The 27,699-nt window shown below is 37.5% G+C and overlaps 1 protein-coding gene across 5 annotated transcripts in view; it reads left to right on the forward strand.

Annotated features, from left to right (window-relative positions):
• rai14 (retinoic acid induced 14) overlaps window positions 1–27,699 on the forward strand; it is a 72,026-nt gene that overhangs the window by 4,202 nt on the left and 40,125 nt on the right. The gene's annotated exons all lie outside the window — the stretch shown is intronic.

Genomic DNA, 27,699 nt, shown 5'->3' on the forward strand with positions numbered 1-27,699 from the left:
GAACTAACTGTTTAAGTTTTTCAGTTTGGTCTAACAGTAGGCTATAGTGTTCAGGTAAGAAATACAACAGAAATGAAAGTAATCAAGTGTAAAATAACAGTGGATAGTCTTCATTGTAAAAAATAAATACAGATGAATGCTTACAATTAAAGTTACAAAAGTTATTCTGTGGAGAGCAGAGGGTGATTTGATTAGATCACTGCTATTAATTTTATTTGATTTGATCTTAGATCTGCTTTCACTTTAAGAGTTTATGCACAGATCCAATATACTGTTAAATAAATTTTTCTCAAATATTACATTCCATAAATGAATTTGTTTAACTGAATACTCTCCAAGACATAATTTTGTGTGTATTTGATCATTTAACTCAGTAAGCCACAGGTGCTTGCGACTTAAAAGCTGTTTGAATGGCCGCGTTATCTCTGTGCCACTTATATAGATCAGTTGTTTGTGTGCTTTTGATGTAAGCGCAAAACCTGCGGGAATTAGTCAAATTATGGAGATATGCTCAATATTTAACTGGAGAATCTAGTTAGAAAAAATCTGGAAAATCTGCTGATTCCAGTCCCTGGCTGGTCGATTGGTGCATCGCTACAAAAAAAAAACCAATATATATGAATTTTATTAAAGGGTTACTTCAGCGAGCATATGGCTTTGTATCAGTAGAAACCCTGGAGTATATTCAAATGTTGTGCTTTCCCCTCTCATATCCCCCTAAGACAAGAGATTTATGCATTTTATTTCTGGAAAAATTCCTCCTATATGACGCAAATTGATGATATTTGCATCATAGGAGGAATGTTTGGCCATAGGCTAAAGACTACAGCCAGCAGAGGGAGCCATTTCTGCATGTTTTGAGCCCACACATGGGGGATGGGAGATTACACTCAGTGCTCAGCTGGCAGCTACAGGCACTCATTTAAACGGAGAGCAATGTAAGTCTTTTAACTTCTCAAATTAATTTCTATGAAAGTTAAGCTTGCAAAGGCATGAACTGAAACGCGCCAGACTGAACCCGCGTTGTGAATGTATCTGAGTGAATGTGAGTGTAGTCGCGATTACCTCAGCTCTCATCACGAGAGCTCAGCTCATTTATCTGACTCCTGCAGTTAGTGCTCAGTGCTGTGATACTCGTGCGGTGACTCACTCATTATCTGAACAGACACGTTCAGTTTTTAATTGTAGTCTCTTCTCCAACTCCGTTACAGTAATCCAGTAGGTGGCTTTGGGAATGGCCTCACAGGGCAGCGAAGCATTCTGGGAATTGTAGTTTTTCATCCCTATGAGACAAATACATTGTCTGTCTTTTCTCAGTCTAGAAGGCACCAAATTTAAAAATAATTTCACATTTCTACTATATTGATGACCCAGTTTAAATACAGATTCATCTTCCCAGCGCTGAAGTACCCCTTTAATAAATTTTTAAAAAACGATATGTCCTCTTTAAGGTTTTGTTTTAATTCCCTTTATTCATATTTTGTCATCATCACTTCTGCTTGTATTAGTATCCTGTACACTCACCAATCAAAAGTCTTGTTTCAGTACTTTGCCATACAGGGTGTTTTCTGGAAAAAGGTGATCAAGAACAAGAGAAACAAAATATCCTCCTTGTTCTATTTTAGGTTTTGTGTGTCAGCCCAGAACTGTACAGGAATTTTCATGTAAGGCCAGGCTTTCGTTCTTGAGCAAAACAGGAGATCAGAACTGCCAGGGTAAATACTTTTACAAGAGCATCTGATTGCCAAGTTCTTACAATATGTGTGGTGTTGCTCTACCAGTACTTCATGTGTTTGTAGTCCCATTTAAACCATCTTGGTGTACCCATAACACATTGAATAACGAAGAGTAAGAGAGTGCAATTATTTTGTTGGTATTTGTGGCATGTTTGAGAATTATAAAAAGCTTTTTCTAGCCTCTTGCTCAGGGTGGCATGAAATTCCAGTCCTTATGTGTAAGGAACAAGACATTAAAAACAGCTTGTTGTAGACCAGGTTTATTGCATCTCGGTAGGATAGAGGCATTGTTGACTTCTGTCATTCACCTGCATGAATAGACCTTTTGTGCACACAAATCAATTGTTGGTACATGTCTAATTTTGCTATGTTAACATGATGAGAGCTGTTTTTTTTCTGTTCATAGACTCACTTTGGGTCTGCTTAAGTCATTGAAAATTTGGAAAACCTCCACCCCTGCTTGGTGTTCTTTTCCCATGTAAGCAGTTGTTGTAAGTCTAGTTGTTGTTAGCTGATATTTTTCTGGTTGCTAACGTTACTGTCTAATCTCTTTATTTATAAGCTTGTCTCTCTCTAACAAGCTTTTTAGTCAATTAACATTATGCTGTAATGTAGTTAATATGGTCGCTGGTTTTCTTATTTAATCTCATTTACTTTGAAATTTTATTTCAATGATGCAATGGAAAAATTGTATCACAAATTGTGGGATAATGTTGCATAACATTTAATCAAACATTATCACACGTTAATTGCTTAACAGTAGGGCTGGGCGATATGGCCCAAAAAAAAAATCCCCGATTTTTTCACCAAAAATTCGATTTACGATTTAAAACGATTTTTTTCCCCCTCCTACTTAAAATCAGTCTGCAGATGACAAAGAAATTGTTCAAAACAAGTTTTAACTTTATTTTGTTTAGGTAAAATTAAATATTTGCAGCTTGGTAGAAGTGCCACCTGGGGTGCAAAACTTTCCACATGTGAATAACCCCCGACTATTCCACAGTATAAATGGGCACCATATCTTTTGCAATATACAGTATACATATCAAAGGTTTATGAATTGATATGCAGATAAAATTAACTTTTATTAACAACAGTAATGTGCAAAAAAAGTATAGGGAAAATTTAAATGTCGCCTAATGCTCTTATTAAATATAGATTAGCATTGTTCTTCAATAGTCTCACACTGAACTGATCGACAGCTTCAGTGATTATTAAAGGAGCTCTTTGCTTTACTGTAATTTAGTCACAATTTGAAGAAAAGTTTAGTTTTTCCTGAGACTGTGACTTCGTACTTTTCATACATTAGGGAGTGAAAATCGCTAATAAATCAATAAGTGCTCTTCTGCTGGTTATAGTGGTGGGCATTTCATATCTTTTTTAAAATAAAAATGCTACAAAATGGATTACACATTTTAAAAAAATAAACTAAAAAAAACATTTGACTATTTCTTTCACAAGACCCCTTTAAACTTTTAGTTTTACAAACCATCACATTAAAAATAACATTACAATCGGATATTTAGAGCTTTGAAGTGCTGGAAATAAGTGTGAAGCTCTTGAAAACCATTGGAAAGTGCTTGAATTTCAATCTCAAAAGGTTGTACGAATCCTGAGATAAATAATGACAACAACAACATTAAATCCATGTGGTTTTACTACAGTACAATCGTGGTAAATGTTGGTGTTTTGTGACTGAAACCCCTGACCTTCGCTCAGCTCTGTTTGATCTGATATCTGTGGTTTATAACAGAATTCTGCGCCGACCGCTTCCACTAGATCACAGTAGCAGTGGTGTGTTGATTTAAACGGTCTCTCACTGGATCACCAGCGCTGTGTATCGTGTCTGTCACGAGATTGGCCCGTGTGTGAGCTCGCGCTGCGTTCGTGTCAGCGCAGCTTTAAATGAGTATAGCGCCTACCGCGGTTCCGTTCAGACTTCAAACACACTTTGCAGCGGGGTATTGTTAATTGTTCTGTGAAAAACTGAACCAATTACGAATGACACGGTATGTTGTTAGACGCGATCCTTGTTGTTTGTGTACCTCTGTGGCAAACGCGCGCGGGGAGGGCTGAGCCATTACGGGAGCTCAGAGGGGAGCGTCGGCGGATTTGAAAGAGAACCGATTTTCATTCACAAAAATCGTCGTAAACTAAAAACTCGAATTAATTCATAAAATCGATTTATCGCCCAGCCCTACTTAACAGACAGTTTTGCAGATTGTCTAGTTTTATTTAGATTTATCTAATTATCCAGAGTATTTTAGGTGGTTGACAAATTGATAAACAGGAATGGAAATAAAAATTGCCTAGATGGAAAGTCTTGGAAGGAAGTTGCAAAAGCATTAGAAACCAGAAAAGAAATAAACGGTACAAAAAGAAACTGCCTGAACATTAACTTAACCATAAAGTCCAACAACCCAGCCTTTAAACTTAAATGTATTAGCATTGCTAACTTGACATCTCAGCCTGTTTATTATCAAAATAAAATATAGTCAACCAAACATATAAAAGTTACACAACTCAATTTAAAAGCACAATCTGTGGCGTTCTTCGCTGGCACTTTCCCACAGTGATGTTATGCCAAGCACATTTTTGCGCACATGAAGGATAATGTTTTAAGTCGATATTGGGCCGTGAGTGACGAGCAAAGCCTAGTTTACACAATAATTAATAGTTTGGCATCCAAATACATAACGAATATGGAAACATTTGGATTTGTGCTGAATGATCCCAATGCCAATTTCTTTTTAGTTTTGGTTTTAAGCTTTATCTTTTTTCATTCTTGTTCTGTTCTGAATACCAATTTGTTATGAAGTGAGTGGAACTAAAATTTCTGAACAATGAAATGTGGCTTATATTTTTCTCCTTTAATAAATGCAATTTTATGTGTAGCCTATTTTTACCAATGCAGAAAACATTTTAAAAAACCTTGAAAATAAGTCAGTTAATGGTTAACCAGTTAATTATGAGCATCACTAGTTAATGTTGTACGATACAGAGAACGATACAATTTTACTGTTATAGTTCCCAACTGCTGAAGTTTTGTTTCTAATCCCTTTAATTATGACCATGATAACTGTGTAAAATGTTGTACAATTTTGTATAAGCCAAGTTGTGCCTTTTATAATTTCTCAATCTTGTATGAATTATATCAAGATCTTTTCACAATACAAGGCTGGTTTAACTTCAAGGAGTGCATTATTTAGCCAACATAATGTGTGGCCTCACATTAACAATCAGATCAAAATGTTAATGTATAGCTAAACGTTATGAAACATAATAGATGTGTTCATTTATTTTTCTCTTCCAAGCCTTTCCTCTTATGTCAGTTCATATCAAGACTCCCAGCAGACTGGATTTATCTCATCTGGAACATAGTCATGTCCACGCCGCTTAATTAGTCTCCTTACCCTTTTCCCCATTAACTACAACCTTCAACATGATGAAACCCTCAGTGAAATCTATCCAGAGCTGTCTGAGGAGATAAGGACTCATTTTACTCTTCCCATAAAACTTTAGTCAACAGAAAAATTTGGATTAATGGCATCATAATGTCGTTAATGGTATTTTGGTTTCACCTTAGGTCAGTACGTCCATTCTGGGAAGAAATAGATGTGTCCAGTGCTAAGGTTAAAGTGGTTGAGGAGGGAGGCAGGATTGTGATAAGGCTAGCTGTGCTTTTGTGGAATTACCTCATCAGTAAGATATGGCTGCCAGGGGATTTAGAAACAGGGTCTCTGCCATTTGAGGGTAAAACTCACAACCCTTCATTACATTGTATAACCTCAAATGGCAAAGACAAACGTCTCCTGTGTGATATTTATTTTGTGGGTTGATTCAGAGTCTACACTATTTCACGGGCCCTGTTAAAGTATTTGCAGGGAACATGCGTGTTGCATCCCTTCCCCCTCTCTTCTCTGTGTTTAACTGTATTTGCTTGGCCGTAGCAGACTGCCCAGACGCTAAATCCTTTCTATCCTCCTCTGTCATAGAAAGACACCTTTCATGCCTGCAGTCATTGCTGCTCAATTCAAACCTTAAAGGGAGTGGATCACGGTCTAGGCTGACCAAGTAACGGTCCAGTAGCTTTTCCAAAAGTAGGTTGTCTTATAAATAGCACCTTCTATTGACAGTGGCAGGTGTGTATTGATTTCATATATGTGGTTGTGCCAGCCAAACATTAAATGATTACTAAAAATGGGACTAGTATATGTGAGGTTTATTTTAACTGACTGTACATGTCTGGCCATTGTCTACTAAAACAACTGACCCCCATACCATCTCTGTTTTCAGTTCAGATTTCAATGACCAATCAAATGTTAACAGCTCTCATCCATTTGGTCCAGGACAAATCAGATGACATTAGAAAAAGCCTTAGATGACCAATCAGAAAGAATCTGGCAGCAGTGCCGTAAAGCGGATGAGAATGGGCACAGCAGGTATCCATGCTAAGAAGAGGGTTTCTGTATTAGCCCAGACCCAGCTGCCTGGCTCTTAGAGATTAGCAAATCTAGCCCCTTAACCTGAGCCCTTACAGTTTACATCCCCTCTGGTCTACATATTGCATCCTCCGACCCATTACAGCCATCACAGACTCCAATTTACATTTGCCTGGTTTTCCCTGCATGTAATTATGTAATTTGATAAACTGCAGTCCTGATAGTATAAACTGGCCCATTTGCATCTCCTCTGTGACTTAAGACATTCTGTGAGCTTTCAAATTGGTTTAGGCATGAGTCCTCTCAGTAACAGTTGTCATGGTGAAGCAATGACAGGCTTTATAGGTTGAGAAATGAGCCATCAGGATGAATCAAACACGTCTGGCTTTCTAAACTGGTGCATTCAGACTAGTAACTGTGAGTAGAACTGCTTCAGGAACCTCATCCCAGATAACGGTTTGTGTGTGTGTGTGTATGTGTGTGTGTGTGTGTGTGCTTGTTTTTGTGAATATGACATGGGTATTACAAGGAGAGGGTGAAATATGAGGACATTACCCATGTCCCCACTTTTCAAAAGGCTTATAAATCATACAGGACGATGGGTCGGTTTAGGGGGAGGGGGACGGGGAGGTGGAGAGTAGGGGGAGTGGGAGTGTAGGGGGATAGAAAATATGGTAAGTACAGTATAAATAATACGGCATACGTTCGTATGTTTAATATGCCATAAAGTGCGTATCATATGCATGTGAAAAACCATGTACCATATACATGCCAAAACTAATTTTGGCGTATACATTCCACGAGATTGCAAACTCGTACTATTTATACGCATTTTCGTGAGATCAGGCTAAATTTTTACATCAAAAAAGGTCATAATTTAAAAATAAAAGGGATTTTTTTCCTATACTGATATTAGCCCTCTGGCTTGAATGCTCTGTTTCAAGGGACGTGTCTGCTGTGAGACATCAGTTAAAACACCCACTGTTGTGATATGCATTTGAAATGAGATTACCTGCGGAGGGGGCGTGGTTTAGTCAGCGCTGCCTGCCTGCCATCCAGGCAGAGACAGGGAGAGCTGGGGAAAGATTGCTGAGAAAGTGTTATTGTACCGAGTTGTTGAGAGCGCTGGGCAGGCGCAAATTTTTTTTGTTTGTATCTGAGAACTCTAAATAAACACGAGTGAACTTTGCAGCGTTGTTTCTCTCACAAAATGCTTTCACCACAACCAACAACAAACACGACATCGACATGAATACAGTAAGAGCTTCTGTTGAGCAGTTAAAGCAGCACTTGGTAACTTTTGCTCTCGGGGTCCCCCTACAGTTGGGAAAAAATAATGTCCTCAACTACTGTCGTAAGCTCTGTAATGTAACAGGGGATGCCATCGCGCGTGCATTTGTTGACATGACAACCCTGAACTAGTAATGCCCCGTATGTCTTTTAATGGTCGTGGGTGCGGGGCAGGTTGTAAAAATACAATACAAAATACAGTGGTGTGGGGCAGGCCAAATAACTTCATAATAGCGTCCCTGCGGGTTTGTGCAGCACTAACAGTTACCCTGAACACTGCTGGAGGAGTTCACATGCAGATGTTCTTCTGGCGTTGCGTGTGAAATGTCTTCATCCCAGGTACAGTCAGTGGCATATGTTTCAGCATGTCATATGAATATAATTTCATGGGTTTTATTTTTTTCAAACGCCAAATAATCACGATGCTCACGTTTACAAGCCAGCGTCATTATAGTAGTCTATTGGTTACCGTTTTACAGAATCTATATGATACTTATATTCAATGTTTGAGTGTTAGGTAATCACCGTAACAAGCATGACAGCATCGGTCGGGCACGCCTCCTTCAGCTCACGCCAACGAGCAAATGCTGGTCACATGTTGATCCTCGTCCTTCTTTTAATCCCATCACTTTTATGTTTCCTCTAATTGCTTTCCTCTAACAAAACCTTTTCTTTCTTATTTGTCTGTGCTGCTTCGGACATGACTATATTATCCGACGAACAAAGTTGGGCTCTAGGCATGTGCCGATATCAATTTTTCATGTTGCGATTAATTGCTGAAGTTTTATCACGGTATACAATATTATCACGATATTGAAATAAGTTGCAAAAAAGTGTTGCTATAGCATAACAGCTTTAAGAGCTATTTTTGTAAGAACAAAAATAACTGAATGTTTAAATACAATAATGCACCAAAAATATATACAGCTCTAATTAAGAGATCCCTCTTGAGAAATCAATGTTAAGTGGTCTCTTGATTTTTTTCAGAGCTGTAAAAGTACACTTTTCAAACAGATTAAAGTGCAAAAGAATTAGACTATAAAGAACAACAGGTAGTCTTACAAATTACAATAAGGTCTCATTATTTAATGCATTAACTAAGATTGAGCAATAGCAACATTTGGTACAGAAAGTATTAGGGTTGGGCGATGTCACTTATATCGGCAGCTGACGATGTGTACAGTAAAACATTGCGATGGACGATGATATCGTCCGGGGGGGAGAGACGAAAAACGAATATTTTCGTTTCGTTTCGTTTAGAACTAAACGAAACTAGAGCTTAGATCGGTTCAAAAAAATCAAGACCGACCCTACCCAAGCCAATGCACCCGAGAGACCAGCCCTGCCCGACACATTAACTGTAATTATGAGCCCAAGCCCCATTTAAACCCGACCATTTTTGAATATGTGGGCGTTCTGTCGAGAACAAGCCTAATGAGCGGAGCGGAGCCGGTGTGACTGCAGCTCAATAATCCGCAGGCGCGCGCTCATGAATCCAGCGGTAAAATGATGTTCGTTCAAATCCAGCTCAGACATGACATAAATCTGTAGCTTAGCCCTACTATACTTGTTGTAGCCATTAAACAATGTTTTTAATTTATGCTTAAATAATATAGCCTAATATTATTTTTTAATTTCATCTGATTATGATAGGCTTCATATGATAGGGATAAGTGCAAAAATGCCAGTGGGTCAGAAAAGATTTTGGTGGTTATATTTAGTTTAATATTAAGTTTTGTTTTGTAAAAAGCCTCTTTCGTTTTGTACAAATTGTCTCTTAATTTTAATAAAGGTTTTTTCGGCCAATTGCATGTATTTCATTAATAAGAGAAGCAAATAGCCTAGAGTAGACTATGAGGTCGCGGAAAGCGATCGCTTTCAATGCTCATGAACTGGAGCGCATCTCAAATAAACTGAAACTCAGCAGGCTTGCCTCACAGACATGAGGAATATGTAGCCTAATATGAGTAGAAACGAAAAGATTTAAATAAGCATGGTGCAGTGTTCAGAACTCACGGTAAACAACCAGCTTGATACAGATGCTCACGGCGATGGGCATGAGCGGGATGTTAAAGTTTAAGGGATTTTTTTTTTTTTACCTCATACTGAATATGTTCGGGTGAAAGCACATTTTAAACAGGTAGCACTTATTCACACACGAACTAATCGTTCTCTCTAATGCATTCAAAACATCTTGTAGTGCATATACCTGCATACAGTTATTAGTAGCCATAGCCTAAGTTATTATATTCTATTATATGATTTTGAATGTGCAGACATCTGTATTGATCCGTAGATAAAATAACTGACGAAAACGTTCATCTTTCCAAACATACAAACAAATTTGCACTGCAAAAAGCATCAATGATATTTAACTTTTGATAAAGCCAGTTTGGCATTGTGGGGGAAAATGCACACAAATGTTCCAACCACGTTGAAACTATAGGCTCTTAATCTCCTATTGTTTATTTGTTATATATATATTTTCAATTAATGGAGGTTATAAACCGAACTTTATAGTGATATTTCAGAGCTTACTAAAATACTTTAGCAGTTATTAGCCGCAAATTTCCTCGGAGCGAAGACGGAGCGGTGTTTCTGATATCAGTGAGCCAGGCGAGGAGAGGGAGATGGTGAACCCGGAGTGGAGCTGGAGCGGAGGGATTCTTGAATGCTTAGAAAGAGCGTGGAGGGGAAATTGCCGCCGCTCCACTCCGCTCACATACTCTGGTGTCGACTCGCAAGACTCGCAGCGTGGCGGGGGCGGGGCATCACGATGGTGTTTCTCCATCGTGATGTCGCCCAGCCATCACGATGGACGATGATATCGTCCATCGTCACAACCCTAGAAAGTATAATGTTTTTGTTAATGTTAGTTAAGAAATACTGATCATTGTTAGTTTTATCTTAGGTCCATTAAAAAGTTATTTTGATTTTGATTTTAATGTTATTAAAAACTTAAGAAAAAAACTTAAGAAATTAACATTAACATTACCAGAAATTAACATTAACAGATTAATTCTTTATAAGTATTTTTCATTGTCAGTTTGGTAATAATGAATTAACATGTTAACTAAGTTATACTGAACAATAACAAATAATTAGAACAGTTCTAATCATTAGGGCATGTTGTAGTCCAGATTAAAACATAAAAATGTTTAAGTTTAAAAATAAATAGCCTATTAAGTCTTTAAGTATTAAGTATCAGGTGCTGTGATGAACAACATTGAGATTACAAAAAACGAATGGCTGTTTTAAAAACTAAACGCGTTTTTTTGTTTGTTTGCTGGTTTCCGGAGTAACCGGCTGCATTCTGCAGTTCATCAGTGCCCTCTGCTGTCACTGAGCGGCACTTCAGCAGCGCGTCTCCTTGACCGGTTCAGTCATGTGCAAACGCATGTTGGGCTTGTTTATATCTGAGCGCTTCCCTTTGACGCAGAACAGCGGTGTTGAGCATTTATACGGTTGATGGGCAAAGTATTCTTAAGTGCATTATAAAAAAATTATAAATTGTTAATAAATTATTATTTACGATATTTTAAAGAAACCACGATAACAATATTGTGCATATTCATTATCGTGATAAATCGCATTATCGAAAATCGGCACATGTCTATTGGGCTCGCACGTCCAAATTTAAGGAAGTGTGGGTGTTGGTGGAAGTGACGTATATGCCGTAAAGCAGTCGAATTTTGTAGTTCTTTTTGTTCTCGGGTTACTACCCGAAGTTTAAAAGTACGATTAAAAACGATACAGACCCCATCAAGCTATGGCAGACGTGTCATTTAACCTATTGTAAGTCGATGTATCATCACAAGAGTCTTGAAAATATATTATGAAGGTTGAACAGTTACCTAGTGCTGCTTTAAACAGCGTCATTCATTATAACGGCAGTTTGGTCAAGTGTGCACTGCAGATATACGCGTGATTGACAGATTCGAACATTATGAAGAGTGTTCTTTGATCGTTCTCTGTAGTTTAATCATTTAAATAACAAATTGTTCCATGCTGCTAACAGAAAAAACGTTAAGTTGATCGTTTTAGCTACTGGCTTGATTCACTGATGCATCAAGACAGCCAGCGGCGGGACTGACAGTATTAAACGATTTAGAAAGAAAGTCTGTGTGAACTTGACTGATTATCTACACATCACTGATCCTATAGATTAGGCATTAATGAACACTGTTACTCACTGTTTGTGGCAGTGCTGTCGAATCCATATAGTAAAGCCTGAGCTGCTGACATTGCGACTGATAAACTGAATCCATTCTCTACTATTTCTCTGGGCGGGCAAAGCTGAGGAAGGGGAGGAAACCTTTCCTGGTATGACGTCATAACAGGAGAATTCAAGATCAGCTCGTCTTGGCTCTCATTTTCTCAAAGGCAGAGACAGACAGCCATAACTTGGTCTACACTGATCAAAATTTCTAGCCTCTTGGGGACAATATTCAGGCTAGGGGAACTCATATTAATGTTGAAAAACCTCATAAAATTAAAATGTCATGCCATGGGACCTTTAATAAGAATAGAATGTGAGTTCAACTAGTGGAAAAATGTGGGACTGATATTTAAATGTTATTAAATATTTCAAAACGACAATTTTAAACTATTAAAATGCAATTAAAAATGAATGCAATTAATTGTGTCCACTATAGGGATGCGCGATATACCGGTACTGGAAAAATACCGGTACATATTTTATTTAAAACGGTACGATATCATGATTTGGCACATTTCGGTATATGCTGCTTTTCCGAAGTTCACCGCTAGATGGCAGCGCGCTACCCCAACTGACCCGAAACAACCGGCTAATGTGACAACAACATAGACGGACAAAATGGATAAAGCAGTTGAATCTCACTCAAGATGCCCAAAACGAATGAATAAAGAGAGGAGTAGAAGTGACATTTGTAATGACTTTGCTTATAAAACTGATGAAGAACCATCAAACCTAGCCAAGAAGCATCTGTCACTATCCTGACTTTAGGACTTCTTAAGAGATCGACAGGTCAGTGGATCATTCAAACCATCTCATTTAGACATTTTTGTTTTTTTAACACTGATCAACGCACACACACAGCCTAACATAAGATCAAATATCACAATCTCCAGCGTTCGTTTCAACCAATGACATTTAGATCTCATTATATTTGCATACTATTGCACTGTTTACATTCGCGTTAGACACCGCCGACTTGTTTTTATGTGAATACTCACTAAAGACGGACATTTGTACATAATTCTGTGTATTTGACTGTTTAAGGAAACTTAATGTGTAATGTGCGAGCGTGACTAAGTGACAGGCGTGTGTGTGTGTGTGTGTGTGTGTGTGTGTGTGTGTGTGTGTGTGTGTCGTTGTTATAAGCTCATGTCTCCTGTAACTGTTATTACGAAATGCTATCAAATCTCTTGCGTGTTCAAATGATTTCCGTTATCCGTCCCGAGACGAGCGTGAAATGTTGAATCGGATTATGCAGATTGCTTTAGTGTAGTGCGATGTCTTTTGAAACCAGAAGCAATTTGCTAATTTTGAGAGATTTTTGCTGAAATTATTTCTCACAAGAAAGTTTTCAAATGACTGATTTGATGTGATAAGCTTCGCTGATTAATTTACTAATAAACATTTGTGGTAATTTCCCACTTTAAAAACTCAAAACTTGCATAATTGTTCTCATTCGCGTGCAATATACCCGCGCTAATATCAGACCTTGTGGTATCGATTTAATATCGGTACTTCGGTATTAGATTTTGGTACCGTACCGAAGCCAAAATTGTGGTATCGAGCCATCCCTAGTCCACTAACTATAAATTCGTAATGAAGAGTTTTCCTAAAGATGCAGATCCTTTATGTTTCTCATCAGGACAGATTCCAGTGGCATTGCTAGGATGCCACACTTAGTATGGAGCTAAAGTCAAGAAGATACAATTAAATTGAAATACAATATTATGCTAGAAATAAAATAATTTTGCAATTTTAAAATGTACAAAATGTGACCATTACATTTCAAATGAATCACTCAAATCCAGTTTCCACTCAAATACATGGCCATAACTTTGTTTATTTTGATTAGAGCTAAAGGGAAATACAGGAAAGTTGCCCACCCCTAGTCTAGAGGTTGACTTGCAGGAGTGTTGGGTTTGAATTCTGTATACTAAAAACTTTTATAATGTAATAAACACTGCAGCTGTATGTCAGTGGATATATGCCAGGAGTTAGTGGTGTTTTTGTATGCATTTTATTTTAGGATATCACTGCAGGGGTGAGCAGGTTGTGGAAGAGAGCTGTTGTTGTTCTATAATAGGGGCGGCAGTGGCTCAGTGGTTCATGTAGGTTGTCTACAATCTGAAAGGTTGGTGGTTCAATCCCCGGTTCCACCTGGCCAAGTGTCCACCTGACCAGATTGCTAGCCCTTAGGAAAGGAAATTCTGTTTTTAGGCTTTATATTTTTGCAGACAAATCTCACTAATCTTTAATCACTACCAATCCAGACCTTCTGGACTTTTCAGAGTCCTCATGCCCTCTAAACTTTAACTGTCTGCAACATCTTCCAAACCCCTTGTTTAATCTCTTTTCAGAGGTAAAGTTCCCCCAAGAGATTTGGCAGAGGACCCAATTCAAGTTCAAGGGATTAAAAAGCACATTCTTTTTGAGTGGATGAGTTTGGTGGAATGTGATAATGAATGTTCAAAAGTTAGGTACAGAAGGTCTATTTTAAGTCTTGTTCGCTAAGTCATGTGTTTTCTGTCTTTTTAATTTTCATATCTATTCAGACTAATATAAACTACCCCACTATTCTGCCATTGTTTAAGCAGTTGCAGCTGTAGTTTAGTAGAAAAGGTGCATTGTTTTTCAGAAAAGGTTCATATGGTTGGCATTAGAAAGCACTGGAAGTCATAACATCACAATTATTTCACAGAGCTACAGATACTTGCCCCTCATATTACTCAGGTCTGCCTTAGATTGGACCTAGACAACATCTCTGGGATTTATTTGGAGGTTAATCCACAGATGAACCCATTTTATAGCAGTTTCTGGCCAAATAGGTGCAGTTATTGCTTAGATCTCTGGACTTTCATGGTATGTTCGCTTCTGAACTTTGTTAAACAAAAGGAGGCATTTGTACACGTGTAAGTTTCCCACAAAAAGGCTCTTTCCTCTTTATAGAAGGTTACTTGAGTAGAGTATGCTTTTAGTGAGTGGGGGATGGGGAACTGTTCAAAAACCAGATTTGAAGAACATTTCTATGTGTGAAAACAAGCTTTAGGGAATAACATAGTGGCTTTAACAGCTGTTGTTTATCTGCACAGACCATTTGCATGAATTTAAACCAAGGATTTTCTCTCAGACATCTCAGCAGATCTATCTGGATATCATTTGTACAGTGCTGCACTGAGATTTGCACTCAGACCATGCTAATGGTAAAGCCCTGAATGGATATCCAGAGCCTTCCGTTTCAACCCCTCAAGCTCTTCTCTATTCGCAGGGGTTTTATCAATATGCCACATGGCTGAAAATCTAATAATGAGATTAAGAGGGAGATTATGTCTTTAGTGTACTTTCACCCTCCTGAACTGGCATCGCTGGTGCAGGCTGGCTGGACAATTATTAAAATTAAAACATCATATTTCATTCATATCTTTCAGATTTTAGAGAAACCGGCTGTAATGGTCTTTTTGGAAAGTATGGAATATATTTTCATTTTGTCATTATCATTGAATTATTATTGTTTAAATAATTAAAAATTGAGTGTTTTAACTTTTTAGTTACTGATATAGCATTGATAATAACAAGAATATTTCTATAGCAGCAAGTCCCCATGATTTCGGAAGTATCTTGTGACACTAAAGACTTGAGTAATGGCTGCTGAAATTTAAAACATGCAAATAAAAGCAGTTATTTTTAATCGTAATAATATTTCACAAGATTATTGTTTTAACTTTTCAGGACTGCAACCAAATGCATTTTGAGACCTTTTTCCTGGCATTGCGACTACATTATGTTAGAGGTGCCACCACCAAGTTGACCAACTGATAAGAGCTGCCATTTCTGTTACAAAGGAGAAAAATAAAACGGCAAACAACAAAAGTAAAATAAAACCACACTACTCGTTTGACCTGCGCAGTGCAGTTTGTAGCAAATGCAGCACAAGCTCAGCTAGGTCTTTTTTGAGCATGCGACACCATTACTATGCAGTGCTGGGAGATCCAGCATGAGAGAGAATTTGAATATGCCACAAAATTACTAACATCGCAGCGAGATCTAGTGGGAGGTATTCAAATTCGGCACATCATTTTGTTATAAACTCAAACATATCAGACAACAGTGCTGATGTGGAAACTAGGATGAACAAGGTTATAGAAGGTGTACTGTAATCATGGTATTGAAATAGCAGAATGTTTTTTTAATTCTTTCTTATTTTTACACTCTGCATCCGGAGGATTGTACATTTTTTTTGAGAGTGAAATTCAAGTACTTTTCAAAGGCTTTCAAGTGCTTAACACTTTTCCCAGTAAACATCGAAATATATCCCATTTTAATGTTATCATATGAATGTTATAGGAATATTGTAGGAAAACTAACACTTTGTGGCAGACAAAAATACCTACATGAAATTATCAGTATAAGCAGTAGATGGTGGCAGAGGAGCTTTTACTGACTTATTAGCCATTTCCACTCCATGACGTATGTGAAACAAAATGTTTTCTTCAAAATTTGACTGAATTACACAGAAAGCAAGTAAAGAGCGCTCCTTTTATAATAACTGAAGCAGTCTGTCAGTTCAGTATGATACTGTGTAGAAGAACAATGGTACATTTAAATGCTACTTCTTTGTGCTTTGCAAAAAGGACACAATGTAAAAGTAAAGAGATGCACAAAAACAGATAAATAAAAAATCAAAACAATATACTAAAAATACTACAAAGAAGATATACAAAATATACTATATATATATATATATATATATATATATATATATATATATATATATATATATATATATATATATATATATATATATATATATAAGCAAGTCTAAAAAGTGAGTTTTAAGAAGGGATTTAAAAACACTAACGGATTCCGCATGTCTAATCTCATACAGAAGAGAGTTCAAGAGTTTTCGGGCAAGGGAAGACAGCCAGAAGGCTAGAGTTAGAGGAGTGGAGATCACTCCTTGTAGTGTAAATGGTTAAAAGTTCAGATAAATAATCTGGTGCCAGATGGTGTAAGGCCTTATAAGTAAGCATTAAAATTAAAAAATCTATATGAGACCTGACAGGGTGCCAGTGTAGAATCAGGGTATTCTCACAAAAATGCGTATAAATAGTCCGAGTGTGCAATGTCTTGGAATGTATACGCCAACACTCATTTTGGCGTGTCTATGGCACGCTGTTTTTCGCATGCATATGACACACATTTTATGGCGTATTATACATACAAACTCCCCACCCCACCACCCTAAACCTACCCAAGAGCGTGTCATATATACGCCCCCACCACCCTAAACCTACCCAAGAGCGTGTCATATATACGCCCCCACCACCCTAAACCTACCCAAGAGCGTGTCATATATACGCCATAAAGTGCGTATCATATGCACGCGAAAAACAGCGTATCATATGCACGCCAAAATGAGTTTTGGCGTATACATTCCACGACATTACACACTCGTACTATTCATACGCATTTATGTGTGATCGGGTTGGTAGAATAGGAGTAATGTGCTCTCTCGAACTGGTCCCTGTCATGTTTTTATGGCTGAATTTTGGACATTGCAATTTATTTAGGGACCCCTAATTTTTGAGACCCCTGCAAGCAAAATATCGCAGTAATTAATACGAGAGAAGACACATGTATTGATACATTTTTCTGCCACAGAAAATTACAACATGGAGGGCACTCTTGCTATATTTCTGAGATGGAAAACGTTTTAACAGTGTTTTGGACATGAGGGTCAAATGTTAAGTGAGTGTCAAAAATCAACTCCATGCTTTTTTTAATTTATTGGAACTCCAAGACAGAGCCATCTACATTAAGTGTTAAAGATCCGGCTTTACGCACCTAATTGGTTGAACCAATAACGATAACCTCCGTCTTTCAATTTTCTTTGCCTTAAAAGTGATGAGATCCATGTTTTTATCTCAGAAATGCAGTGTTCCAGAAAAGTAACAGCCACACAATCACTTGGTTTTGAGTGAATGTAAATCTGGGTGTCATCTGCATTCATATTAAACTCCAAAATTGTTTTAAAGGTGCCCTAGAATGTAAAATTGAATTAACCTTGCCATAGTGAAATAAAAATGAGTTCAGTACATGGACATCACATACTGTGGGTCTCAAACACCATTGCCTCCTACTTCTTAATATGTAAATCTTGTAAATCAAAAACACCACAGAAAAATAAGTGCTTCTCAACATAAACCCAACAGTGATGCAAGCATATAGATCATAATATGCACACCCCCAACATTTGCATCAGTCCAAAGATGTTCTTTGTCAGGCAGAACTGATGGTAACAGGGACTGCAGGTTAACAAGACACTCGAAGATAGCAAAAACGGCTCTCATGACACACGTCATGCTCAGGCTGTGCAGGAGACGTGAGGAATTTCATATGTCAACAGTCATGGTTGAGGTTTATTATAACCCGATACCACAACAATTTATTTCAAGATCGTTCGTTTGTTCGGCCCATTTCAAGCAAGCTTCGCTCAGTGTCTTAAACTGAAAAAAGGGGCAACTATATTCCTGCAAGCAGTAGTGATTTATCCACTTATTGACTAGCTGTTCAAACAATTTCTGATTAAATTGAAAGTTTCTTAGAGAGACTGCATTGTCTAGATGATGCAAGATGCTAGTACAGTGACAATAGGAATCCCCAAGTACAAAACTAAATAGTGTTTCTAATGACAAAGGTTAATATTATTTTGTATTACAAAATACAACCATAGATACTTTGCTTACAGATCGTTCACTCGATCCTTCTAGCAAACGTCACCTTTTCCACCATATAAGTTAAAACGACAGTCATTTGACAAGGCTATTCAATTTGTTAAAATATAAGTTATATATTTATATTTTTAAAAACTGAAGTAGGCCTATGTTTTTGCATTCTTGTATTTCAAAGTACTTCACAGTCACTGCGTAACCTTAGCCTATATTGTGACTAACGTTATATAAACATGCAATATCGTTGATGAAAAAAGACAAGTCTAAAATGTAGACTTAATGACACTTTAAGCAGAACATCTCAAATGGAGATTGCTTAACTGCAGCTTACTTGTTTATTGGTGTTTTCAGATCATCCGCGCGCGAGAGAGCTCGCGTGCATATGGTTGTCAGATTGGACATGTTTAGGTAAAACACCGGATACGGGTTTCTTTTCACAGAAAGGCTCTGTTTGGGGGATTTAAATGACTGAAATCTGGCAACCACACAAACGCTCGTTTTCAGATCTGAAAACACCAATAAACAAGTAGGCTGTATTTTATCAATCTCCATTTGAGATGTTCTGCTTAAAGTGTAATCGGTCTGTGTTCTGTCAGGACGGTCAGGACTCACGAGACGCTTTGCTGAACTGCTGTGAGCTGCTGAAATAAGCCAATCAGAGCAGAACTCAACATTAATATTCATGACTCTTCCAAATAAGGCAAAAACAGAGAATTACATCCTGGGGACAATTTATAGGGTTGAAAATGGACCTGTAAAACTGTATCTGGACAATTTTTGCCCTTAAATAAGCCAAAAACCCTCTGTAGATTGTAGAATTGTAGAACAATTTAACATATTGTTTCAAATCATTCTAGGGCATCTTTAATTAAACTGCATACAAATATACATATGAAAGTTAAAGGACTCTTCACCAAATCTGACTGAGCCAATTTTGGACTTGTGCCCACCCATGGCAAAAAACTGCCTACGATCTGATAAGTAAGACTTAAACCAGTTTAATTTAATGCAGTCTCTCAGATGCCAAACACAGATTTTATATGAGAACGTTAAAGGGAATGATCAACAGTGTCAAAAGCTGCCCTAAGGACAAGAAGAATTGAAAATCGACAGGCAGCCAGAGTCCGCAGTAATTAACAGATCATTAGTAACCTTCACTAATGCTGTTTCGGGGCTGTGATATTTGCGAAAGCCAGATTAAAGGGGCTCAAACAGATTGTATGATGAGTAACCAATCGCGATGCCACAGTTCGCTCAATAATTTTAGCTAAGAAGGAGAGATTAGAAAACGGATTGTAAATATTGAAATTGTCCAAATAAACTTTTTAGGTAAAGCAATTTTGAAAGCTTCTGGCACCACACCAGAGCTCAGAAAGTAATTTCAGAATATTAAAACAGCAGAGCTAACAAAGGCAAAGCATTCTTTAAACAAACCATTTGGCATTGTATCAACAGCCTATAGAGATCATATCAAGTGTGGAAAATTTTGGAAAAATAGTACTAGAAAAATGAAAGGTACTGTCATTGTGCAAAATGAGCTGGGATGGTAGAGATACTTAAACAACTACATGCTTTATCAATCTTAGAGAGCTAAAACTGCATTTATTAATGCAAAACAATTGTCATTTTTTGATTAAATTAACTTTATGAAAAAGTTTCCCCCAGCACTACAAATCAGGTGCTTGTACCACCATTTGTAAAGCTACGTGGCACTGGTGCTGCTGCTCTCAAATGTTAGTCTGGTGCCCTGTTTACTGTCTTTTTGATCAAATAAATGCAGGCTTGGGTAGCATATAAGACTTCTTATCTTAAGACTTTGTACTGACTCCAAATGTTCGAAAGGTAGTGTATTGTGAGTAAGCCTGAGATAAGTGCAACAAACTGCTGCAAATTAGGAAAATTGCCATATTTCATGAAATTTATTTAGCTAAAGCTACAGATTTGATCTTTTTACTTTTTACAAGTATAAGTGTGGACATTTTTTTGGATCATGATTTATCCATAATGTAACAATAATAATACGTGAGAGAGTGATACTGAGGTTTAAACATTCTCACGCAGGAATGTGCTTTTCTGAGCATTCTCTAAACTGCTCTAAGCTTATCTCAGGAATCCTAGAAAGAGAAGGTGTCCAAATTCTAGCAATGTGAGTGTAATTGTTCAAACGGAGAACATGGCTAGTGCCAGGCTTGAACAGAGATGAGAGTGATAAGAGGTCATAGTCCAGCCTGTTCTCAAGGTGCTCTGCTGCCGCTTTCAAGTGTGAGAAACCAGTAGTTTAAAAGTCAGTGACTTGTTCACATGGGTATGGTTGGTACATGAGTATTTGATCCATTTGGCTTATGTACAGCTACATGCAGTATGAATCCATTTACCACCCGGTCAGTTTTCTATTTAGCTCATTGTTACGCTTCTTTTGCATGCAAACCAAAGTATAGTCTCTCAAGTTTGATTTAGCATTAGTGATCAATCAATCAATTAATCAACTTTATTTCTATAGCGCTTTTACAATGACTATTGTTTCAAAGTAGCTTCACAGTGTTAAACAGGACAATATTGCAACAAAATTTGATTTGGCTTTACAGTTGTTCTGGAGAAAACAGTGATGTTATCAGCTTATTTTAATTTATCATATAGCGACAATGTTGGCATTAGTGCCCAGTGTGCTGAAAATATTCTGCAGGACATATTAAGTACAAGGGTCACAACTTGGCCACATGCCTATTGTTTTGCCAATGGGAAAGAAAGTAAAATTACCTTTTGTTTATTTTACTTTTGGGAGGTATGTATGAGCACTCAAAATCAAGGAGATTGTTGGATGTGCTATAGAAATATGTCTTACTTCCACTGATTCCCAATGTCTAAATAATGAAATGGCCATGTTCTATCTTACTTAGTTCACTGCATATGTTTATGAGCAGATAACACAAATTTAACATGAAAACCGTTTGATCTGAACCACATGTCTTGCCTCTAGCTCTAAATATTGCACAGCTGACGAGGACCTTTATCAGATAAAAGTTAAATGCTTACACTGAACGATGGGTGGAGGTAATGTTTGTGCCATGTGTCCCTGTTCTCCACTGGTTATTTAGTCCAACAGGCCCTTTTAAGATAATGTTAAGTGTTTCCTGTTTTTGCAAAGGCCTACCATGTCAAAAAGGAGATCTCCAGGCTGTTGCTAGATGTTCAAAGTTTGCGTAGATTTTCACATATTTCTATAGCTGGAAAACCTTATGTTTGTTCTTTCATTCCCACTTAACAGCGGATTAAAAGCATATTTATCACCTTGGTATTGGCATTAGACTGGCCGTTTGTTTTGTGTGGTCCTTTGAAATACTGGTCCTTTGCGGTCCATGTTTTTTGTAACGTATTGGGAAGCCAGAATGTTCACAGATTCATATGATGCCGGCAGCGGCTCTGTCAGCAGCTTGTCTCCTTCGCTTGCCATGCTGAACTGTAACACACCAACACATGAGGAACAATTATGTCAGCAGGTTTACATAATAACAGTTGATTGACCAGCTACGAAACACATGCAGCATGTTCATCAACAGAAACATACATTAGAAACGTACAACAATTTTTTTTCAACAGACCATATTATAGATGTGCCGTTACTGTCAGATTTGAGTTTAACCACTGTGCCTGTGGTCTGTGAACACAAAATGGTACGGTTCGATATTTTACCAAGAACCATAAAATTTTTTCTTTAGCAAATTTTTTTAAAATATAAATGTAAGGAAAATATGTTAATACCTTTTAACATCACTAAATTTTTAACTTTTCTTGAAAACCATTTGAGACCAACATGAATACAAAAAGTACATTTCTGAGAACCGATGGACTTTTTAAAACGAGATTTTCCTCGTTTTTATGTTTTAGGAAAAACTCTCTTGCCTGTCATTGAGTAACACAATCCTCTACATTGGAGTGGCAGTATAGGTGCTGTGTGCCATCTAAACTTTTTTTTTTAACTGTACATTTATTTCTTCATTGTCAAACACTGTTTGTTATGTCACTTACTTTTCATCTGGAGTTTCTGTTCTGGTTTTGCTGTTTTCTTTTTCTTACTAGATAGAAAATAGTATGAGAGAATGTTATAGACCCATATTGATTTATTTTTTTCTGTTTTGAAATGTAGTATCAGTTAATGCGTTTCAAAGGCATGTAATTTGCAGGTGGTACGGGTGGGTCATGTTCCCAGTACTTTTTGCCAGGGTCGATACTGTCCCCACCTCTTGAAATAAAACATCTGCTGTTGACAAGCAGAGTATTCATTTCATTCGTTTGTGTTAAATAAGAAGTGATATGTTCTTTCCAGTGAAATCACAAAACAAAATGCACTCAAATGTGTCCCTGGTCTTAATATCCAATCACTACGGGGGAAAACTATACTAGGATGGATTACAACACAGAACCTCTGACATGCTTAACAAAAGTTTTACCACCAGACCACTAGGGCACACAAACATTAATGGCAGATCTATGTATTATATAGTATTACAGTAGATGGAAGGAAGGATTAAACTATCTTAAACAGGTTTTAATGAAATTGATTTCTGGACATTATAATGTACATTTTTTCCTCCAATTATTATTGTATATTTAGTATAATACTTCTGATATTATATTTCATTGTTTTAGCAACCCCCCCCACACACACACACCAAAAATTTGTTTCATGAGTTGACTTTAAATAGCTTCAGCTGATTGCAGAGAGTAGGCCAAAGTCAAACAGGTCCCAAAAATAGTGTTGGGTTTACTGTGACTCGTGTAATATTACACTGCATTTTAAAAATAGAGACAGACTTAAGTAGCGGCCTCTGTTTTGCCGGCTGACCTCTGCGGTCTGCGTTTAGAGCCTAGACTACATTTAGAGCAAATTTATTTTGGTTTATTCAGAACTCTTCAACATTTTAATTCAAGTGGACTTCTCAAAATGTTTTCTTGTTGCATTGAGCACTTCAAAAGGGTCTTCAAGCAGTTACTTTGATTTGCAATGTTCAGCAATCAGCATTGTTTCACTGTTATGCACAGCTACAAAGACACATTTTAAGTAGTCTGCATATGAATCTCCACTGTGAATAAGCCCTTGTTAGGAAATCAGTTCCTGTGGTGTCTGAGAGGTTTCAGAAAAACCAGAGGGAAATAATGTGATTCAAGCCACAGGCAGTTCATTCCCCTTGAGATGACTCTAAATTATAGGTGAAATGTAGACAACTCCATCTGTTGTTTCATTATGATTGCTTGCTTTTGACTTGAACTCATGTTCTTTGAGTTTGAATTATAAGTATACATTTTGTAAAGGTCATGGGTGTAGAAAAATGGGAAAAGCTGATTCATTTCCGTAATGGTATGTTAAAGAGAGGAAAAACTATGTTGTTAGCTGATATCAATCATGAACTTAAAATATTTGCTTGACATTTCATTACACAGTTGCACAACTGAATTTACTTTTAAAAATTAAATGGTGTTTTAACAGTTCCCATACCATAAACCTTATTTGTGGGAATGCTTACAAAGATGCACATTTTTGTTTGTTATTGTAAGTCCCTTGTTACTGTCAAAGTCTTTATCATAAAGCCTACATACAGTGGAGCCCGAAAGTCTGAGACCACCAGAAAAATGTTTGTCTTTTGAATGTCTTCAAATTTTTTTCCGCTATCATTACAAATTATTAGGGCTGGGCTAACACAATCAATTTCTCAGTTTTAATAGATCTTTTTTGATGCAGTGATATGATTTCTTAAATCCCCAAAACAATATTTTCGTCTGCTGCTTTTTTTCTGTTGATGCGTGAACAAAAATGCACTAAACATTGTTTAGCAAGCCTCTCATTCAGTAATTGCAATAATCTTTGTGTTTTGTTAGTTTTGATAAGAAACAAAGTCTCAGCTTTTAAATTCTGTAAATTATTATTACAAAATACAAACAAGAACAGTGTCATGTTGATGCTCTTTAATGTGATGTGACGGATTGCAGTAGAACCTCAGTTAATTATATTTATAATTGATTATATTTATAATTAAAATAACCTCAGTTATTTATATTTATATATTAGGGGAGTAATGGTACACGTATTCGTACCGAACCGTTTCGGGGTGCACATGTGTACGGAACTGTACGAATGCAATCTTTAACAGTTAATAGTCGGCTTGTTTTAAACACGGAACATACTTCAATCCAAGTCCCCATACGAACATATTAGGTGTTCAGTCCATTTCGCCACAAAATTCAAACGATAAATGCTGTTTTGACACTCTTTAATGTGATGTGACTGATCACAGTATAGTACGCGTCAGTTCAAACGGTGGCGGCGCACAAGTGAACACGATCCTCTCTTCCTAAAGAATAAACATGAATTAATATCTCTTAAAGTATGTTGAGGATACATTACAACTTACTGAAATGTATAATATGTTGTGTAATCAATCGCTCAATTGGTGTTTCACCCGCGGAAAGACAACAGCTTGAGAACAATCTCCCTATCACATTTACCTCAGTTAAGTCATTCAGTGTCCACTCCACAGCTGTTAGTTCATATGCACTATATATTAGTCTATATTCATTATATTCTACTTAACCTGTTAGTGATTTCTTGTTTATTTAATGCATGTTTAAATACATCTGTCATGATTTAAAAGCTGTGTATAAATTCTTATATTTCAACAACGAATTGGAGAAGAAAAAAAATATATAATTAGATTTAGAAGTTAATGCAAAAACTGCCTCATGTGAAGCTTATAAGTGTTGATTATTGTATCTAAAAATAGTATCTAAATAATCTAAAAATAATTTGAAAAATATTTTTTCGGATGAAAGCAAATGTTGCATGTCATTCGGAAATCAAGTTGCTAGAGTCTGGAAGAAGACTGGGGAGAAGGAAATGCCAAAATGCCTGAAGTCCAGTGTCAAGTACCCACAGTCAGTGATGGTCTGGGGTGCCATGTCAGCTGCTGGTGTTGGTCCACTGTGTTTTATCAAGGGCAGGGTCAATGCAGCTAGCTATCAGGAGATTTTGGAGCACTTCATGCTTCCATCTGCTGAAAAGCTTTATGGAGATGAAGATTTCGTTTTTCAGCACGACCTGACACCTGCTCACAGTGCCAAAACCACTGGTAAATGGTTTACTGTCCATGGTATTACTGTGCTCAATTGACCTGCCAACTCTCCTGACCTGAACCCCATAGAGAATCTGTGAAGAGAAAGTTGAGAGATGCAAGACCCAACACTCTGGATGAGCTTAAGGCCGCGATCGAAGCATCCTGGGCCTCCATAACACCTCAGCAGTGCCACAGGCTGATCGCCTCCATGCCACGCCGCATTGAAGCAGTCATTTCTGCAAAAGGATTCCCGACAAAGTATTGAGTGCATAACTGAACATAATTATTTGAAGGTTGACGTTTTTTGTATTAAAAACACTTTTCTTTTTTTGGTCGGATGAAATATTAGCCTGACAAGCCAGACCCACATCAAGATGTTTGGTCTGGAAACTCACCATTGACGGGGCTCAATCCGAGGGACGGGATAAACGGATGTCTTTCAAACTCCCTCTGCACGTGATAGGATAGCGCTACCACCAACCAGAGCAACGAAGGTGAAACAGAGCTTGTTGACAGATTAAACATTCGCTGTATCCGGTCAGCAAAACCCCGAACACATCTTCCCTTTTTAAGAATGACTCCAGTGCCGTTCTTTGTTCTTTTCTCAGAGAAAAACTTAACTCCAAGTCTTCCAGAATCGCGGTCAAAGCTGATTCGACAGACCACCGCCGTTTGCCAGTTTCTGTGTTTACTAGAAGAAGCACGCAAACGCAACTCGGCCGTCATCATTATGGCCCCGCCCACCTACTCTATACACGATGTGATTGGTCCGGCAAGAGTTAGGGGAATACAGCTCAGAAGGTTATTGAGAGTTGCTAGACGACACTTGCGGGCAGATTAAATTTGCTGCCGCTAGGGTGCGTCTAGATTTCTAGGCTAATGAAATATGCTAATTTTTTGAGAAAGGAATTTTGGGTTTTCATGAGCTGTATGCCAAAATCATCCCTATTAAAACAATAAAAGACCTCAAATATTTCAGTTGGTGTGCAATGTATCTAAAATATATGAAATATATTTTTTTGAGAATGGCGTGTGTGCGTGCGTGCGTGCGTGCGTGCGTGCGTGCGTGCGTGCGTGCGTGCGTGCGTGCGTGCGTGCGTGCGTGCGTGCGTGCGTTTTTACACAAATCTGAGTCACGAGTTCAAATCTGAGTTTTGAAGTCATGTTGCTGCCTAAAGACACTGGTCCACCTGTGTATATATATTATATATATATACACACACACACACACACACACAGACACACACACACACACACACACACACACACACACACACACACACACACACACACACACACACACACACACATACATATATATAGGACAGGGTTCCTTTAAATTTTAGAAAGATAATTTTTCCCTTAACATCTGACATGTACTGTACCTTGGGCTTGACGATTAATCCAAAAGTAATTGAACCTGAAATTCAAAACCTCTAACCATGTTACGCCCCGCTGTTGTAGTTTGGAATCCCAGCACCGAATCACTCCGGGCGATAATCAAACATGCGCAACCAACTATAAGTAAAGATACATTTATTAAGTATTCATACATAAGAGGGCGAGCATCTCGTCAGGGTGTCCAAAGGCCAAAATAACAAGCCTAAAAAGAAACAGAGAGATACACCAAATAACCTAATAGAATATATATATATATATATATATATATATATATATATATATATATATATATATATATATATATATATATATATACAAACTAACCTAACTGCCTAACATAAACAGAACCCCTACAAGTTTCAAAATAAATAGCAGGACGCCTCAGCTGGATGACCAATAGCGATCATCCACCCAATCACTAGACAACCTATCAGAGCAAGGATAGAGAGTAGGAAAGGAGAGAAGGAAAACATGGCAATACAAGTGCAAGACACAGGTCGTAACACCATGCGATTTTCCTATGTCAGTAATTTTGGTTTTAGTCACGTGATTTGAGGTAACTACAAACCACAGCTTCTAATTCACGTACAATTACTCTCTCATTATTGCATTCAAATAAATGCAATGTAGGGCTGATGGCCTACTGTGCTAATTTATCTGTATCTGATGTACAACAAATGTAAATCTGTAAGAAATATTACGACCAATAGACAATAACTGCTGAAAGTGAGTGCTTTACTTCAAGCATTTTAAAGTAAAAAAGCAATTAATGTTTTA

The sequence above is a fragment of the Pseudorasbora parva genome, chromosome 18, assembly GCF_024679245.1.
Source record: "Pseudorasbora parva isolate DD20220531a chromosome 18, ASM2467924v1, whole genome shotgun sequence".
Classification (NCBI taxonomy): Eukaryota; Metazoa; Chordata; class Actinopteri; order Cypriniformes; family Gobionidae; genus Pseudorasbora; species Pseudorasbora parva.